Here is a 21,062-nt window from a genome sequence, read left to right as displayed (position 1 = left end):
GGTTGGGACAGCCCGAGTCTCAGCCTCCCTCGCTGGAATCATGTGGGAAAGAGCGTCTAGACATCAGAAATCAAGTTATTGCTTTTATAACCCCCTATTTAAAAAACTGCTTAGAGCAATAACTACAATGGCCTCTAATGTAGAACTGTGTAACTTCAATAAAATGTACTTCAGCAGCCTTATGAAGCAGATGTTTTGACCAGTTGGAAATGATCAATTATTCCCAATGGCAGCATCTTGAAAAAAATACTACTTCTTGTTGATGAAAAAACAGAGTTACTTACGCGCTTTAAAACAGCTTTGTAAAAAGAGAAATCCAGCAGACTAAGGGTGTGTATTTGCTGTGCGTGAGCTCTGCAGTGAGAAGCCATCTCATGGCCTCCCAGGGAAACAAAGCCACCATTTTAGAAGCTTCTGGTGTTTCAGTTTGCAATTAAGAGGCTTAATAAACAAAACTATCAGCATTATTTTAGAAGTGGCTAACCATAATCAAGAAAGGTAGTAGATATTTTGGGTCACTAAATCAAAATTCAGACAGAATTCAAAATTCTGGAACAATGGACAAAATATGTTAAAAGTCATAAGAATCAATGTAAAGCCACACATTTGGGTTCTAAAATTCAATTTTAGAACAATCACAGCTTGAGGAGTCTTCAGTCAACCAGAGCTCATAGGGAACTATTCTGGAATTTTCCATTACTGCAAGAGACATGTAATCTAATATTGTAGTGAAACTCTAAAAATATCCAATGAAATCTTCACTACTTGAATAGAAGTAGAATTTGTACATCAGAAGAGGTAATATTTTTATTTTTATTCCTGTACATGGCTCAACCATAACTTGTGCGTTGGGTTGTTTTTTTTTTTTAATCTGTTACAATAATTTTATATATATTCTCAATCCCTACAAAGCCTATTAGATAGGTATTTTTTATCCCTGTTTTACAGATGAAGAAGCAGGCGTTCAGACAATAAACACTTGCTCAAGATTATACAAACACTGGACGGCAGACCTGGGATCAACCCAGGTATACCAATTCTAGCACCTGTGACTAGAAGGTCACAAATTTTAGCAACGAATTAAAAAAAAAAAAAAAGTATGACAAACAGCAGAAAGAACTGAAAAAAAAATTTTTTTTTTTATTTTGGTTAAAATAAGATACAGGTAAATACCATCACTTTCTTTAACCATTTGAAGCAATACCACGTGAAAGAGGGAATTGCTTTGGGAGATCGAACTGAGATCAGTGGCTAAAAGTGACGTCCTGAATGAACATAATTTTTACGGCAATTTGACTCCTCAACAAGAATTTTGGAGTATCTAGCACTGATGTGGGATAGTGTGAAATCCTGAATTCATAGCCAGCTAATCAGGGGTGAGGGTATTGTGGGAACCCACAAGCTCGTAGTTGGCAACTGAAGTCTTGAGCAGACTTGGCAGTGTGGAAGACTATCACTTTTAACTTGTAACATTTGACCTAGTCCTGGTGGTTAGAATCAGAAGTATTGCATTTGCAGTTGATATCAGAACAGAATTGGATTTATTCACTTATTATTGATGATGATGAATGATGGGAAAAAAAGAGAGAGAAGTGGAAGACACAGCGCTAAGTAAGCAACACAACTCGCTGAATGGTTGAATGTAGAAGATAGAAAAAAAAAATGCTGAAGGAGCAGTCAAAGACGACTTAGAACTTTCAAGTATTTATAGCTAGGAGAATGGTGGTAACATTTATAGACTCAGGGCTACCAGCCAGTGGTAAGTTCATGTTGGAAATGGAAAAGAAAACTGTGGAGATTTTAAGGGGACGTGGTACATCGCAGCCTTACCTCTCCAAAGTAAACATTTAATACAGCATAATTCACTCAGCAGATCTCAGAACTACAGCAAAAATGGAGCACCACAATCTTCTTTGGCCGTGTGGTCTCAATGCTCTCTAGCTCCTTGCTATTCATAGTGTAGTCCTCAAACCAGCAGCATCTTCATCACCTGGAACCTTGCAGATACGCAGACTCCCTGGCTTCTCTAAAGACCAACTGAATCAGGACCTGCACGTTAACAAGATCCCAAGTTAATTAGTATGTACAACAAGGTTCCTGAGGCATTGCTGTAGCCCTCAGAGGGGAATAGGGGAGAGGGGAATGCCAGTTAATTAGATGACTGACTCTCAATTGTTTACTCTTTAGACTGTAATCTGATTAAAGGATTTTTGTGTATATTTGTTGACTACACGAATAAATTAAATAATCACATAATCATGTATGGACATAGCCTAATTCTCCCTCAGTTCCCATTTAACTTTATGGACCTGTTATAAATCTGAGAAGACACCACAAATAGGAGTTGTTATATTATTTTAACTAAGACCATTATGGGACTAAAATAATCAAATACCATAAAATAATATAAATTTCACAAAATAATAAAAATTATCGTAGAGCGATGGCATTTTCCCTCATAAAGAGAAGCTTTTTTGCCTCATAGCATTATGTTCAGGTTTTGAAATAAAAGCCCTTCTATGCAATTACTCAAACCATATGCTATATTTTATTTAGCAAACTTGCCATTGTAACCCATGCAGTTTTCTTTTGTATGCTTTAGGCATAATGTATACTGGAGCTTTATATAAAGCAAATTATTTTTGACAGTGGTAATTTAAAAGACACTTTTATAAAAGTGTCACACTAAAACATCTGGAATTGCTCAAAGTCATAGTGGAAGTATTTGTTTTTATTGTCACCGTAGATCATCTCTATTGAGTACTTTGCAATGTATTCAATTTTGACCTGTAAAAATTATTCCAGAGACAGTTTAATGTTTTTCCTGCTGCCTAAGGAGAATATAAATTTTTAAAATATAGTTACTAAAAACTAGGATTAGATTGGGGGGGGAGATATTAGATTAACCAATACATATCCTTTGAATTTTTGTATGAAATAGTAGAAAATCCTTACCTATATTCATCTGGTACATAACTTTGTGTTGAATAGCTTATTAATTCATTCAGCATGTATTTATTGAGCACCTACTATGTGTGAGGATGCTGGAGCCAGTACAGATACAATGGTAAGCAGCAAAATACCTGGTATTTTCCCTGAGGGAGCTTACAGAAATCACAATAAAAATGTACAATTACAGGTATGAGAAGTGGGCGTGATACAGGGAGACCATATATTATGGGTATGTGAATCTGTTTGGGGGTGTCAGTCTGAGAAGGTGATAGTACTGATAAGAGATGGAGGGAATACAGTAGTCAATTTAGGTGTCTACAGTGATAGGAGAGTGGCCAGGGAGGAGGAAGCAGCCAATTCCAGGCACCAAACCCCAAAAACCCATTGCTGTCCAGTCGAATTGCCCCCATAGGCTTTCAAGGCTGTAATCCTTGTGGAAGCAGATCACCAGGTCTTTTCTCCCTCGGAGCTGCTTATATATTCAAACTGCAGACCTTTCGATTAACAGCCAAGCTCTTAACCACTACACAAGCAGGGCTGTCCTGATTCCAGTCATAAGGAACATAAGGCCCTGTGGCATAGCACATTCATGGAAAGAAAAGAAGCCCAGGACTGTGGTTGGAGTACAGGAGCAGCGTGGGATGTGTGAGGCTGGAGCAGTAGGCAGAGGTGCAACCACACAGAACATATTAATAGGATTTTAAATATTTTATTCTGAGGGCTATAACAAGCTTGACTTAAGCAAAAAAAAAAAAAAAAAAATCCATTTGTTGTATTTTAATTGATGGATCCTTGACCCTGTCCAGGAATCCATTTTTTAAACCTCATCTCTTACCACTCTCTTAACCCCATGCCCATACATCCTGCACTCCTTACCCTTCCCTGAATATTACATCCTCTAAGCCTGTGCACAGTGTTTCTTCTACTCAGAATGCCACTTCCCCTTCTCTTCATCTCTTTCTCCAAAACCTAATTCAAATCTTACCTCCTTAAGGTTAGGTTGCCAGTTCTCCACAGACTGAGTTCATGGTTTCCACCTCTCTTCTGGGTTTAACACCCTATGACGATTTGATCACATCGTGCAGTGATTACTTCTGTTTTTCTTCATCAAGACATCAGTGGGTTTTAAACTTTTGTTTGAAGCAGTTCAAACTTATTTTGGGGAACTCTTGTGGAAGCCCCAAATATAAAACAGAAGTAAAGATATTTTTTTCAGCTTAGGCAGGGATAAAGGCCCAGAGTCTCATGTCTCTAAAACTATGGGAGAATCTATTTCAATTTCACTTCTTTTAAGCCACTAAGTTTGAGGTCATTTGTTACAGCAGCCTCAGGTAACAAATACAGATTTGAGGTAGTATATAAAAGAGGTGAGTTAAGGATGACTTCAAGTGATTTTGACCTGATTAAGGGAGAGATGATGTTTCCCATGGACATGGGGGAGTCTGGCAAAGAAACAAGTTTAGTAGAGAAAAAAAAAAGAGTTAGGTCTGGGATAAGGTAAGTTTGAGATTATTAGACATCTAAGGGGAGATGTCGAAACATGAGTCTGGAGTTTAGGGGACAAGTTGACACTGAATAGAAATGTTGGTGTCGTCAGCATATAAATGATAATTAATGTCATGGCACAGGATTGGCTCACCTAGGAAGCACACAGAATAGGGAAGGTGTTCAAAGATAGAGCTTCAAGACCTTCCAATAATGTTTATACATCAAGATGATTAGAAAGACCTAGCAAAGGACTCTGAGAAAGAGCAGGGATTGAGTCAGAAGAAGAACCAAGAAAAAATGATGTCCCAGAATCCAAGTGAAGAAGGTATCTCAGGAGGAAAGGCTAACTGTATCAAATGTTGCTGAAAGAATAGAAAGACAGCTAGGCAGCTGATAATAGAGTCTCTGTAAATGTAAGCAAAGGAAAAGGGAAACAACTGGAGAAAAGGGGGAACTTTTTTAAGGTGAGAATTATCACAGCAATATGGGCATGGGATTAATAGGGTCTATGAACATGCGAGAGTGAGCAAATGAGCTGAACCAAACAGTATTGAATATAATGTAGTGAAGGTCTCCTAGAATCAGAATAGTGACCTTTTAAAACTGAGAAGATAAGTAGAGTCTTGACATTGCAAGAAATTTACAATTTCGAGAATGACAAAATAGAATGTTTAAAAAAAAATAAAGATTATGAAATACCTAATATTTATACAATGGTTTGTAGTTCATGAAGATCTTTCATAACCATTATCTCCTTACAGCATCTCTGTGGTGTTAAGTAATATAAGCCACATTCTATAGCAGAGTAAATTGTGGTTGCAAGATTTTGACCGAGGTTAAAGTGACTTGACCGAGGTCTAGTAAGGTAGTGATAAATGAAAATATGAAAACAAAAAGCATCTTCAAATTATTGTAGTATGCAAGTCACTAGGCTAGAATCACAAATAAGAAGAAAAAATATAGGGTTTTGAAGCAATCCACATAGACGATATTAAAGACCTGAACAAGGACAGTGGCCAACGTAATGAAGAGAAGAGGGCAACAAAGTATGCTGTGTGTGTATGCATGTGTGTGCATGTGCACACACACATATACACACACTTTTTATGACCTCAGTTTATATGATCTCATTAGAGTCATGATTTTTGGCTCGTCATCACAATAATATAATACATATCATATCTACGTTTCTTTTCAAACCTCCTTCACATTTATTACTTCATTAGAGTTACAACTATCTCACAGGAGTTTATTATCCTTATTTTACAGAGAAGAAACTTGATTTTTACAGACAACACGTGGCTTGATGAAAATCATGAGCCTAGAACATGAAAGAGACATTACTCAGCATTCAGTCTTAATGGCTTCAGACCCAAAGTGATTTCCTATAAGAAGGTCCAGAAGTTTTCTCAATAACTTGAGGTTAGGCTCATACTTGCCAACTGTATCAAACTCAAATATCTCAGACCTTCTCCTTGAGTAACTGTTAGGGCTGGGGAAATAAACAGCTCCTAAATCTTAAACTCTATTCAGACAAACTTCTAAGCAGTAGACACAATGATCCACTGGCCAAGGCTGCACCTCAAACTCAATGCGTCCTAAATCCCCACCTGTTTATCTCTTTGGGTCCCCTATCGTGGTAAATTATACTACTAATTCACCAGTAGGCAGAAACAGAAACCTTAGAATTATTCCCAGTTCTTCTCCTTCCTTTACCCCCCTATAACTAATCAACTATGAAGTCTTATCAAATCCATTCCCTCCATTATTACTCTCTTCTCCAACCTTCTGTCACTCTTAGTTCATACCATCATTATTTCTTGCTCTCTTGCTGCATCAGCCTCCAATTTGCTCTCCTTGCTTCTGGTCTTTTTATTCTCCAACCAGATCTCCACACTAATATCTCCGGGGTTTTAGATTGCAAATAATATCACATCACACCCTGGCTTAAAACTTCCAGCATTATCCTAAAACGCACTGATAGTTTCTTGACACAATATACGTAGCTCTCTGTTGTCTGAATGCTGTCCAACATTTCAGCTTCACCTACTCTTGATCTCTTTGTGCCCTTTGCTCTGGCCGTGCTAAACTGCCTTCTGTTCTTCAAATGGACCATGTTCTTGGCATATGCGGTCCTTTCTGCTTAAAATAATCTTCATCCTAATCAACCTTAAAGGCTGTGGCTCTTACATCCCTTCTTGAGCTTTATCAGCCCTTTGACCTCCCTTACAGAACTATTCATACCCACCTCTGTGTTCTCATAGCATCTTAACTACAGCAGCCTTTTAAATGTATATTGGTTTTGTAGTTGCTGGTATTGTTTCTCCCTCACTACATTGTTTAGCTCCTTGCAGACAGAAGCTCTCTTACTCATCTTTGTATCTTTAGAACCTAGCAAAGTGCCTGGTACACATTATGTCCTAAATAAGTAACTGATAACAAATGTTTTAAAGTATGATACCTTAGTGTGATCAAACGCCTGAGAGACTGCAACTCAGAAAAATTAAATCAACCTAACTTATAGCATAAATTTGGATGTGTTTTCCTTTTATTTATAGGCCTTGATTTTCTCATCTGTAAAATCAGGCCTCTTAACTTGATACTCTCAAAGGCCTCTTCCAGCTCAAAAAGTTTCCAAACGTATCTGTTTGAAATCAGCTCGTATTAATGTAGTTCTACTTTTACAGCAAAACTCCAACTTACGCGAAGTCCCTCAGCCACCTGAGAGAGTCAATCGTCTTCCAAATAGTGAACAATTTATTTCCTAATCACTGGCAGGAACATTTCCAATGTTTTATAAATAGAAATCTTCCAGTAATCTAAACAAAATTGATTGGACCTAGGGACTAAACCTTTGGAAAATATGAAAAAATCTTTCATCTTTGGAGTATGATTTTGAGAATTTTCATCTGAAGTCAGCATCTACATGAAAATCCCACTTTGAATGTAAGTGGCACTCATGCCTGGAGTCTTTCTTCTTAGTCTCTAAAGTCATTTGCTAAGTTCAAAAGTATTTAGCAAAATAAGTATTTTTTGACAGAATTTGTGCTTCCCTAATAGCATTTGGAACTAAAAAAGCCTTCTTGCTTATGGAATATCCATTATTGGCAATTTGAGGTACAATTTCAAGCCACAAAAACCCTCTGATGATTATAGACTCTCTCACATTTGTTATAGTGTGTTCTGGAAGCAGCAGAGTGTGGTCAAAATTGGAGCCAAGGTATAGCAGCCTTATACTGGAAACACAAATGGCACCTGGGTATCATGGTACACTGCGATAAGTCTGAGTAGAGGATATCATGTGAGACACTTGGAATATAGGAATAGAGTTTTACACTCTTTTTTAGTAATAATCAATATATAAGAGAAGCTGACGTGAAGTAACTATGAATATGATAGCTCTGTGAATTCCACAGCTATAAATAACTTGTGTGGTGGGACAGAACCAACGGAGTCTCAGTGTAAAGTCCTTGGTGACAGATAGCAGAAATTCACCTTGCGGTGGGTGCCATTCTGGCCTCTTCCTGCTAACCATAAGGTTTGATCATCTGAATGTCTGTAACTGGCATATAGGAGTTCAGGCCCTACCTAATACAACAGCAAAAGCGGCAAATCCCAAGCTATTTCCAAATGAGGGCCTTAAAAAAATAAGTTTAAGTCAAACAAACTTGAAAATACTAATGATCTCAATTCATTTGTGAAAAACTTAACTTTCAGTGTGTTTGAAAAACAAAATAGATTGAAAGACAAACTGCGTTTAATACACATTTCTCTCTCCCACTCCTTGTGCCTCTCCCTCTCACTCTCCTCCCTCCCTCTCTCTCTCTCTCTCTCTCACACACACACACACATACGCACATACACACACAGTAGCTCAGGACTTGACCTGTCCGTTCTTCTGGGCTGTACAGTTTGTACTGACACAAGTTAGTAATTTGGCATAAAATTGAAGCAGTTTTGTGGCCATTTTAGATAATAAAATCTCTATACAATTAAAAGTAATAAATGACTATTCAGAGACCTTCTTGCAGTAGTTAAGGAAAAAAAAAATTTTTTTTTTTTTAGTTAAGAAGCAATGTGTAAATATCTCAGCTTCTAGAGGAAAATAAACCACTGCTTTGTCTAAATTTCTAGAAAACTCAGTCCTCTGAGTATCAGAATATGCCTTTAAGCAGAAAAGGCCCTTTAACTCAGGAAATAACTATCACAAAATTCAAGTGCCAAAACCCTTGTTGTTGTTGGTGGTGGTAGGTGTCGTCGAGCAGGTTCAGACTCATAGCAACCCTATGTACAACAGAACAAAACACTGCCTGCTCCTGCGCCATCCTCATAATTGTTGTTATACCCGAGCCCATGGCTGCAGCCACTGTGTCAATCCATCTCATTTAGGGTCTTCCTCTTTTTTTGATGACATACTACATAATCAAGCATGATGTTCTTCTCCAGGTACTGGTCTTTCCTGTTAACAAACCCAAAGTATATGAGACAAAGTCTCGCCATCCTTACCTCTAAGGAGCATTCTGGCTGTACTTCTTCCAAGACAGATTTGTTTGTTTTTCTGGCAGTCCATTCAATATTCTTTGCCAACACCATAATTCAAAGGCATCGATTCTTCTTAGATCTTCCTTATTCACTGCCCAACATTCACACACATGCGAGGTGATTGAAAACACCATGGGTTGGGTGCAACTTAGTCCTCAAAGTAACATCTTTGCTTTTTAACAGTTTGAAGAGGTATTTTGCAGCAGATTTCTGCAATGATATGTCTTGTTTAATTTCTTGACTGCTGCTTCCATGGACACTGTGAATCCAGGTAAAATAAAATCCTTAACAACTTTGATCTTTTGTCCATTAACCATGCTGTTGCTTGTTGGTCCAGTCGTGAGGATTTTTGTTTTCTTTATGTTGAAGTATAACCCAGACTGAAACCAGTAGTCCTTGATCTTCATCAGAAAGTGCTTTAAGTCCTCTTCACTTCCCACAAGCAAGATTATGGCATTTGACTGTGTGGATCATAACAAATTATGGATAACACTGCAAAGAATGAGAATTCCAGAATACTTAATTGTGTTCATGAGGAAACTGTACGTACACCAAGAGGCAATCATTTGGACAGAACAAGGGGCTACTACACGGTCTAAAGTCAGGAAAGATATGCTTCAGGGTTGTATCCTTTCACCATACTTGTTCAATCCGTATACTTAGCAAATAATCCAAGAAGCTGAACTATATGAAGAAGAACAGGGCATCGGGATTGGAGGAAGACTCATTAACAACCTGTGTTATGCAGATGAGGCAATCAAAACCCTGAGGTTTATAAAATGGGATAGGAGAGGGGGGAAAAAATCGACAATCACAATTTATTGTTTAACATGGAGGAAGAAGACAGGAAATTACAATGCAGCACAAAGTTAATCACCACCAAATACAATAATGGATGTCCATAGAACTGATCTCTGCTTATCTGATAAATCTTCACAAGTTCAGTATTTCCTGTTCAGAAAGCAGTAGAGTATAGAATACATTTTGAAAACCAAATTTTTTTAACCTTGCTCTGTCTTGGACTTGGCATAAGTAGTTTAGTTTCATTTATGAGAAAAATTAATTTACACAGAAGGATGACTTTCCTAAAAATGCCTAACCAAAAAAAAAACACTGTTGTGCATTTCCAAGGAAGCTTAATACACTGACATGTTGGAACCAGAAAGTGGAGTATATTTCTTTTCTACGAGACTATTGGGTGCATCTGCCCAATGGCAGTTTCTGGCTCCTTCTCTGCATTAGTCCAGTCAATACTTACATTTTCTCTTTTTTAATTTCCATAGTGATTTTTTTCAAGGCCATGTGAGTCAATTCCTGGTTATGTTTACTTGCATAAGCATGGAGGCAGCACAGACTTCCTAATAAGTCTAATTTGTTAGGATTTCCTGATGGCATAGATTATGAGAATGCAAAAGAGAAAAGTAAACAAGATACAATTGTTTGGATTTGTGATTGAGAAACAAGAAAATCAACAGTGTACTTAGAGAAATGGTAGTTTTTCCAGAAAGCAAAATGAAAGACTTACTTTCGTATTTTTAGGAAGGGAAAATTTGCCATACCTTTAATGGTTCTAATCAACTTCAATGATAACACTGATATTAATGACAGACCCTTCCAGTTGGAACAGTCTAGGCTGCAGTTCATGAGGAGTTGTGAGTTTAACACCATCCCCCTTTTTGAACATGAAGTGGCTTTCCCCAATATCAAAGCAACCAGATAGGAAGTAGGACTGCTCTACTGAATCACATGTACTCTACAGTAGGGCTTCCAAACTTATCAGTGTTTATCCCAGTGTTTAGCCCAGTTTCTGATTAATTTATTTGATCATGGAATCACTTTTATGTATGTGAGAGAGGTGCTTATTAACCTCCCAAGGAAAGCACTTAGGGAATGCTGTTAAAATAGAAAAAGTCCTGGACTAAGGGTCAGGAGTACTGGGTTACAGTCTTGGCTTGTCATTACTGGCTTCATAATCTTGGGCATATCATGTTGCCTTAGAAAGCCTTAGTTTCCCTATCTGTAAAATGAGTTCTTAATGCTTCATTTCCTTTCATCTTTACCATTGTTATGCCTGATTATCCATGAAATCGGGGGGCATGCTCCAGTAGTAAGTATGGTAGACATTACCGCTGCTCCTGTAACCAGTTTCCCTTTCCTTTCTGTGCATATAGGAGACTATACTTCTCTGGGTGGAAGTACCTTGAGTGGAAGCAACATGTGTCTGGTTCTGGATAATAAAATATGAGTGGGAATGGGATGTGGCACTTCTAGGCTGTGGGAGTGAAAAGCCCTGCATGCTCCTGCAAACTTTCTTCCCCTCTGCCCCAGCAACCATGAAGAAAGTCTCATGCTGTTATGGTGGAGCTGTAGGACTGAAGCAGTCTGAATGGCCAAATCATTACCCCAATGGCTGCCCTGGTGACTCACATGGACTTCCAGCAGATTTTACATTAGTGAGAATAACTTGACATGTTAAATGACTGAGACTTGAGGATTGTTTGTTACCAGAACATAAATCCAGCCTCTCTTGACTAATAAAGTAAGGCAACCATTTGATTCCATTTTTTATGGTCATCTGAACCAATGTTTTATATGCCTTTAGTTTCTTACAATTAAAAGATCATAAGTGAAATATACTAATCCTTTCAACTTTAAATAATGTCATTTAGGTTATTATTTTGAGTGCCAAATTTCAGAAAGAAAATCACAAAACCATGCCCTGGGCCTGTCACTCCTGATCTGCAAGGAGTACAGATGGCTTTTACACATGTATCTGATTTATCCTCCTGAAGTCCAGGGATATATAGAGAGAATGATGTCCTTATACCAATTTTACTAAAAGTAGAATGCAATGCTCATAGATGGTAGCTAATTTCCTCAGAGTATCCGGAAGGGACAAGTTTTAAAATCAGGTTTCTAACTCATCCTTGCCAGAGCTCTACTCACTCATTCCTTTATAGGGCCACTATGAGTCGTAATTGAGTTCATAGTGGTGGTTATTATTTACTCTACTTTGTGAAATTCTCTCTTCAAACTCCCGTAGCAATTTCTCTGGCCCTCTATGATGGCATGTTTGATTTCTTTCAAATTTTTATTTTAACAAGCTTTATGGAGCCCCTGCAGTGTGAAAAATAATTAGATGGGTGAAAAGCTAAGCAACAGAAGGGAGAGGAGAGAAATAGAAATAAAAGTTAGTCTCATGCCCTACTAGGAGTTCACAGTCATGTAGAGTTGAAGGAGGCACATGGAGGGAAAGCAGATAATAATAAGAGAATAAGATAAGGGCATGAATGCAGAACCACAAAGTTTGAATGTGAAAGCTGCCAGCCTGCAGGTCCCCTCTGAGAACTTGATTTTAGATTGTGAGAGACCGCTTTTAAATTCAGACACTTAGGACTGATTAGTGGTAGAAATTCTTCCTAGGTCTGAAGCTAATGAAACAGAGGCTGTATCTTCTATTTTGTGCCTTGCCCAGTAGAGAAAAAATAGTAGTTATCCAATTAATTAATAGGAGAGAAAGAGAGAGAAGACTGGAGGAAGGAAGGGAGGAAGAAAGGAGAGAGGAAGTAATGAAGGAAGGAAAGAAAGGAGGGAGAGAAGGAAGGATAAAAAGAGGAAGAAATAAAATAGTACATCCCACTTTTGATTATCCATTTCAAAACCATGTTTACATGTTTTCCTTTTACATTAACCAAGGAGGAAATTGAGCCATAAACACACTAAGGGGCTTAGAATGAAGTAGAATGCTGATGATGCTGGTGGTGCTACAGAGTAAAATGTTACTATTCATTCCCTCTTTTCTAATGCTTGCATAGGTATCTTGATCATCTTTCCAAATAATTTGACTATATAGTATGAGCTATATATTGCATTTTTTTTTTTTAATGACATAGGTAAATCTACAGTGGGCGTCTAATTGCAAGGAATATAGATCTCTGCAAGAGGCTCTTCCAAAAGGTATTGACTTCCTAGATTTCCATAGCCTGCTTAGTTGTAATGTAATTAATATAATTTTGGTTTGTGGAAACTTGGTTTCTTTTTCATTATATTTCTGGTTTAGGACAGACTTTTTTTTATATTTTTAGAATAGGGAATGGATGATTATTTTTAAGAAGAAGCATAGTTTATTGTGGTGTTAACAGTGGAAGTATTTCACCAGCCTGTCACTTCTGTGCTTCCCCTTCCTGTAAACCTATTCCTTAAATGCTATTCCGTGTTTAATAGTCCAAGTAGACAGACAGGACTGGCATAGATTGAATGTACCCCATTCAAGCTTAAAATAAAAATGGTTGTTTTAACAAGCCCAGTCTGGCAGGATAGTAAGGGCCTCGTTAGGTGGTAAGGAGAGGAGAGGAGCAGTGGGTGAGGTGCAAGAGACAGCAAATACTCATAACAACTACTTTGTACACAGCTCTAGTTTGAAAACCTCAGATAATCCTCTTATATGAGGCTTCCTCCCTGTCATTAGGTCAAAAGATAATTTCTAAAGCTGTCACAAGGTTAATAGAAAATTTCTAAAATTGAAAAAATCAGGAAAATTCAACATTAATGTATTGTTTAGGTATAAGAAAGACAATGCCTAAAGAAATGATCGAAGTATTTGTCAGTTTCTAGAGAATGGAGCTAGGGTGTAATGTGAGAGATTAGGGTGTTGTTGGTTTTCATTCTAAGGCTTGAAATTATCACTGGCTTTGGCTCTTTTTTTTTTTTTTTGGCTTAAAAAAAAAAACTATGAGCACATGTTGCTTTGATGAAAAATTAAAATGAATTTCAAAGCAAATATACTAAGTACAAATCTATTCCAGTCACTATATTAGGAAAGAAGGATACAAATATGAATAAAGACCATCCCTGACTTCAAATTCTTAAAATCTATATTGCTTTTCTAATAAATTTGTCTCCTTACGGTTTATCCTTTCCTCCTGAAATGGAAGGTTTTGGTTAATTGATGCTTCAGATTAGCAGGTCCCCAGTCGGCAGGATCTTTATCTTAATTAGTTTCAATTATTCGCAAGAATAAAAGTCTCTACTTTTCCCTTCTCTCACTTTTCTCTGTAACTTTCTCAGCTCACCATACCTGCTTTCCACCAGACACACAGAAGGGGGAGCTGACCAGGTCCTCTCACTCAAAACGAGGACACATAAGAAAGCTCTGGGATTCTATTCCATGGGAACTTGGAGGAAACAGCACCCAGGGTGGCCCTGCAACTTGCCTAGTGTTGCTTAGCAAACTGGCCTCACTGATCAGGAGTAGCAGACATTGTTTCTGGGTCCAAACCACTGTCACATCTAAAGTGTTACACTTGAAACCAGAGAAAGAGAAGAATGTACTTACTGGAAAATGTGTTTTCACCATAAAACTTCTGAGAAAGTATAAAGTGTAAACCAGTCGACGTTTTTCTCCCAGGCAGCTGGTCAAATATAAAAGAAAGCTGATGATAGCTCTTATAAAGACTATTTCCATGGTAGAGAAACTGCAGGGGCACAAACATAAATACCAATAGCCAGCCAGTTAAGGAAGATAACCTCCGCCTTTTGTTTTGCTTAAGGGCAACATGCAGTCTGGAGTGAAAAAAAAACCATCCTCTAAAAAGATAGAACACTTGATTTTGAAGCTCATGAATCCATAGAAACTTTACATCCCCAAGGATTAAACGGCTTCACAGTTTGGCTTTTGGTGACTGCCACAAAGAAGAAAACAGTAACATTTGATAGCTTTTAAATTGTCAAGTCCTTTTTAGTTCACCAAGCATCACAGAAATGATGGCAGCAGAGCACTGATTTTCACATTAGAAAGAGGAAACATACCAAAAAAAAAAAACTGATGCCCAGACCCCACCCATACCAAAGAAATCAGAATCTTTTGGGGTGGGACTTTGGCAATGGTATCTCTAACAAGCACCCTAGGTAATTCTAAAGTGGTTAACACTGTCTAAAGGAATGTTAAGAATGAGACACATTGTATGTTGAAAAAAGTGGGAACTTGGAATAAGTCAGTCCCACATTTCCTGGCTGCATGAACTTGGTCCAGAGCTCTGTCTCTTTAAGCCTCAGTTTCTTCATTTGCAAAGTAAAGATAAAAATCCTCTTATACCTTACAGGGAAGTTTAAGGCTCAGGAGAAGTCTTCTGAAAGCACTTTGTGAGCTATGATGCCCTTATCAAATATCAGCTTTGAGGTTATTCGGACTCTAGTTCTAAAACACAGTGTCAAGTAAAAGAGCAAAACAGACCTCAGAGCCAGTCTAACAGCTGGAGGTTCTGAATGTCCAACCTTTCCAGGAGAAAATTTCTTCAAGGCATAATATTACAGCAGGCAGAGCCAAGATGGCAGGCTAGACAGACTCACCAAGCTGTTCCTCTGCACTGCAGACCCAAAAATTCAAGTCGAACAGATACAGAAGTCAATTCTGGAACCCTGAACTTTAAAGGACAGGCAAAGTATTAGATCACAAGCCACTGGGAGGAAAAAACTGATAGAAAACAATGAACGAGTAGAGATTTGGAGTGGAGGTTCATTGCCAACTGGCACTGCAGAGTGCAACCATTTTGAGATAAAGCCAACAACCCCACCAAGGGAAGCACAGAAAGGCATCTTCACAGAGCTCTCAATAGGAGATAGAGAAACTGTGCAGACACGCCCAGAGTGCACTAAGGCCCTTTTTGCTGGCTGCAGCACAAGGAAGTGCTCAGACACTCTCACCCAGTAACCAGAGGAGCATACTCCTCCAACCCCTACCCTTCTGGCAAACGGTGGCACAAACTGCCCTACCCCAGGAGCCCTGGTTGCTGAGGACTACATAGAAACCCCTTCAATTATGCCCCATCTACCCCTGCCCACCTTCCCTACCCTTCCCACCTCTCTCTTCCCACCAGGCACCTCCCCACCCACTCCCACTGTGCCGTGACTGAATGACCTGGCCCCACTCCCCTCCATTCCTGCTGGCTCTATTTTGCTGTATCACAATGGAGCTACCTGGTGCCGTGATCTTCCTTCCATGCTGGGACCATTCAATTGTTCCATAGCTGAGCAACCTGGCCCTGTGCCCCTTCTTTCCTACTAGTCTCATGCGGCTACACCACAGCTGAGCACCACAGCACTGTGCCCCTCCTCCTCTGCCCCACACCCCTCACTCCCCACCAGCCCACCCCATTTTGCTGTAGCTGAGCTACCTAGGCCCATACCAGTCCATCCCTGCTGGCCCTGTCCCACTGCACTGCAGCTGAGCAACCTAGCATTGCTCCCCTTTCTTCCTGCCAGCCCCACTCCTCCATGGCTATATTGACACAGCACCCACTAACCAGAGAAAAATGTTTTCCCACACCTTGCCCTTCTGCCCCATACACCACTACCCGCCACCGCCCTGCTGACTCCCACCATGCCATTGCAGCTAGAGCATCTCCAACACTCAAGCCAGCCACTGCACTGAGCCAGCAACCACACCTCACCTCCCACCCACTTGACCAGGTGCTGAACTGTGGGAAGCAAGCCCTTGCCACTTGCCATCCAATACCTCTCTCCACTGGTGAGGAGTTGTGAACCCCCCCAAGCCACTGAACCAACATCAGGACACAGACAGCTCCCACTCAGTCTACCCTCAGCCACCTTGCCAAAACAGTGTACAGCAAAGTGAACTTGCCCTGCCTGCTGCTGCCCTGCTCATCCAGACAAGGTGATGAGAATCATCATGCCCACAGATGATCAAGTAGTAAAGCACTCCTGGCCCACCTACCTGGATATACCAAAACAAAACAAAAAAGCATGTCAAAACAAAAAAGCATGTCAAAACAAATATATAATCAATAAATAAAGAAAATACCTTAATGTCTAAGGGACAATAAACAATACTGAAAACATATAAAAAAGCAGGACAAGATGCCTCCAGCAAGTGACCAAAATAAAGAATCAGATAACCTTCCAGTAGAAGAAAAGGCACTACGACTACCTGATACAGAATTCAAAAGTCTAATATTCAAGGCTCTTGAAGAAATTAGAAAAGAGATTAAGGAAAACAGACAAAACAAAGAAAAAAAAAAGGCAAAATCATGAAAAACAGACAAAACCAATAAAAACAACCAAAATCAAGAAAACACAGACAAAGCAATAGAAGAACAATACAAGAACAAAATGTCAAAATAAACAATTAGAAACCATACAAAAACAGCAACTATAAATCAAAAAGATAAAAAACAACACTTCAGAAATGGACAACTCAGTAGAAGGTTTTAGGAGCAATTTTGAAACAATGGAAGACAAAATCACTGAAATTGAAGACAAATCCATTGACACCACTTTGAGGAAAACAACAGAGAAAAGAATGAAGATAACCTAAAAATTATACAGGATACTATCAAAATAAAAAATTTACACGTAATCAGAATTTCAGAACGGGGGAGGAAATGAAAAACACAGAGAGAATTGTTGAAGATTCTTGACCGAAAACTTCCCAATTTTCAGGAAAGAAGAAACGCTGACCATCAAAGAAGCTCCATGAACCCCATATGGGATAGACAGCCCCCCTAAAAAATCATCAAGATAAATCATAATCACATTTGCCAAAGCCAAAGACAAAGAATTCTGAGAGAAGCTCTAGAAAAATGACTTAAAAAGGAGAAACTATAAGACTAATCTTTGATTGTTCATCAGAAACCATGCAGGCAAGAAAACAATGGGATGACATATATAAAATATTGAAAGAAAAAAAACTGTAAACCAAGAATAATGTATTCCGCAAAACTTTCTCTCAAATATGATGGAGAAAACTGGACATTTCCAGATAAACTGAAATTTAGGGAATTTGTAAAAACCAAACCAAACTTACAAGAAATATTAAAGGGAGCCCTTTGGCTAGACAACAAACATCAGACAATGACCAGAGTATAGGACACAGGAAAGCATCAGCCAGATATCAACCCAGGTAAGGAACTCTCAATAATAAAACAAAGCTAAAAGGTTTAAAACAAGAAACCAAAGATATCAATCTGTAAAAGACAACTACATCAAAAGAATAAAAGGCGGAATAAATGATGTAGGTATACAACTTTCAGAGAGGAAGTCAAGACAATATTAAGTAATAAAAGAACAGTTTAAAGTTTGGAAGATAAGGGTAAATTTCAAGGTAACCACAAAGAAAGTTAACAAATCTACTCATCAAAACAAAAAAAGAAGAAAAACAAAGACTCAGCAAGCACAAAATTTATGATAACAAAGGAAATGAAAATCCACAAAGGGAACTTAGCACAGAAAAGTAAGAGAAACAAAGAAAACATCAGCACCACACACTCAAAAAAAAGCACAACAAAATGAGAGCAATAAACTCATACTTATCAATAATCACACTGAATGTAAGTGGATTCAATGCACCCACAAAAAAACAGAGTGGAAGAATGAATTAAAAAAAAAAAAAAGACAAAATCATGACCGATCAATATGCTGTCTACCAGCAACACACCTTAGACAAAGACACAAATATATTAAAAATCAAAGGATGGAGAAAAATATACTAAGCAAACAGAAACCAAAAGAGAGCACGAGCGATAATACTAATCACAGGTAAAATAGATTTTAAGGCAAAATTCATCATAATAGGCTAGGAAGGACATTATATAATGATTAAAGGGACAAGCCATCAAGAAGATATAACCTTAATGAATATCTATACATGCAATGACAGGACCCCAAAAATACATAAAACAAACTCTAATGGCATTGTAAGGAGAAATAGAAAGTTCCACAATAATAGTAGGAGACTTCAACACACCACTCTTGGTAAATGACAGAACATTCAGAAAAAAACTCAACAAAGATACAGAAGATCTAAAGGCCAAAATCAATTTAGTTGACCTCATAGATATATATAAAACACACCACCCAACAGCAGAAAAAAATGCATTCTTTTCCAGTGCACATGGAACATTCTCCAGAATAGACCACATTTTAGGCCAGAAACCATCCCTCAATAAAATCTAAAACATCAAAATAATACAAAGTATTTTCTCTGATCACAATGCCATAAAAGTAGAAATCAATAACAGGAAGAGCAAGGGGAAAAAATCAAATACATGGAAACTGAATAACACCTTACTTAAAAACCACTGGATGATAGAAGAAATCAAAGATGGAATCAAAAAATTCCTAGAATAAATGATACTGAAAACACATCATACCAAAACCTATGGGACACAGCAAAGGCAGTGTTCAAAGGTCAATTTATAGCAATAAATGCACTCATCAAAAAAGGAGAAATAGCCAAAATCAGAGTGTTAGCCCTATTACTTGAACAAATAGAAAGAGAACAGAAAAGGAAGCCCACAGTCACTAGAAAAAAAAAAAAAACACAGTCACTAGAAGGGAGGAAATAATAGAGATCAGAACAGAAACAGAGAACAGAAAAACAATACGGAAAATCAGCAAGACCAAAAGTTCTTTGAAAATGTAAACAAAATTGAAAAACGTTTGGCCAAACTAACAAAAGAAAAACAGGAGAGGAACCAAACAACCCAAACATGAAATGAGATGGGGACATCACAACAGTCCCAACTGAAATAAAAAGGATCATAACAGAAAACTATGAAAAACCGTACTCCAAAAATTTGAGAAACTAGAGTAAATGAACAAGTTTCTGGAAACACACTACCTACCTAAGCTAACACAAACTGAGGTAGAAAATTGGAACAGACCAACAACAAGAGAAGAAATTGAAAAGGTAATTTAAGAAACTCCCAACAAATAAAAGCCATGACCAGAGAGGCTTCATTGGAGATTTCTATCAAAAATTCGGACATCTCACACCAGTACTACTCAAATGATTTCAGAGCACAGAAAAGGAATGAATACTCCCGAATTCATTCTATAAAGCCAGCATAATCTTGATACCAAAGCCTGGCAAAGATACCACAAAAAAAGATACAGACCAATATTTCTCATACACATAGATATAAAAATTCTCAACAAAATTCTAATCAAGAGAGGTGGGGCCAAGATGACGGACTAGGTGGACGCTACCGCGGATCCCTCTTGCAGCAAAGACTCGGAAAAACAATTGACTCGATCACATACATAACAATCTACGAACCCTGAACAACAAACACAGATTTAGAGACGGAGAATGAACAAATACGGGGAGGCAGCGATTGTTTTCAGAGCCTGGAGCCAGCGTACCAGTCAGGTGACCTTCGGCGCCCGATTTGGGGCAGAGCACAGGGAGGCAGACGGCACAAACAAGGGGCCCAGCCCTAGTCCCCGAACTCATTCCGGGAGGGGGCCCAGCCGGTTTGCGCAGGCGGCGTGGCGGCGCAGCCAGTGGGAGAAGTCCCCGGGAGGCAGTGACAGGTCTTGGAGAGGGGAGAGCAGTGTCCCAGCCGGGGAGCCGTCCCACCGGGATTTTGGCAGGGCGCGGGTGTGGGGAGCTGCTCCACCGCCCTGAACTAACCCCAGGAGGGGGCCCAGCCGGTTCTCACGGGCGGCGTGGCAACACAGCCAGTGGGAGAAGTGCCCGGGAGACAGTGACGGGTCTTGGAGCGGGGAGAGTGGCGTCCCAGCCGGGATGCGCGGTCCTGGCGCAGGCGCGGGGAGCAGCTCCGCTCGCCTGAGCTGACCCCGGGGGGGAGCCCAGCCAGTTCACGGAGGCGGCCCGGCATTGCGGCAGGCGGGACGGGGAGTTCCCGGGAGGCAGCGACTGATTTTGGAGTCGGGAGTGCACCGTCCCAGGCTGGCAGCGGAGGATCTGACCGTGACTCCAGCAGGCCAGACCCCCTGGGGGCAATCTCCACACAGCCAGCACACATAGGCGACGCCCCCTGCGGAAATCTCAGATATGACAGTCATTCCAAGCAAGACAAGCAACTCTGGCTATACTCTGAGGTGCTACTCTCCTATCTCTCTGATCCCTCCCCCACCCTCCCCAGGCAGCTTCATTAACATCCGAATAGCCTGAGCCAGAGGGAGAACTCTGATAGGGATCTGACTGCATTTTTTTTTTAGTGGATTTTCTGGAAAAACTAGTTTCCCAGTGATGGCTCGGAGACAGCAGTCCATATCAAACCACATAAAGAAGCAGACCATGACAGCTTCTACAACCC

At 39.3% G+C, this 21,062-nt stretch overlaps 1 long non-coding RNA gene across 1 annotated transcript; it reads right to left on the bottom strand.

Moving 5' to 3' along the window:
* Positions 1-1,117: 1,117 nt before the first annotated feature.
* Positions 1,118-14,544, bottom strand: LOC135231946 (uncharacterized). Its single transcript, XR_010322539.1, has 2 exons — positions 14,318-14,544; positions 1,118-2,049 (listed from the first exon to the last, which is right to left on the bottom strand). It is a non-coding gene; the product is annotated as an uncharacterized LOC135231946 (long non-coding RNA).
* Positions 14,545-21,062: the final 6,518 nt, after the last annotated feature.

Source organism: Loxodonta africana, chromosome 7, assembly GCF_030014295.1.
Source record: "Loxodonta africana isolate mLoxAfr1 chromosome 7, mLoxAfr1.hap2, whole genome shotgun sequence".
Taxonomy (NCBI): Eukaryota; Metazoa; Chordata; class Mammalia; order Proboscidea; family Elephantidae; genus Loxodonta; species Loxodonta africana.
Note: the sequence above shows the minus strand (reverse complement) of the source record. Positions and strands in the feature narration are given on the sequence as shown.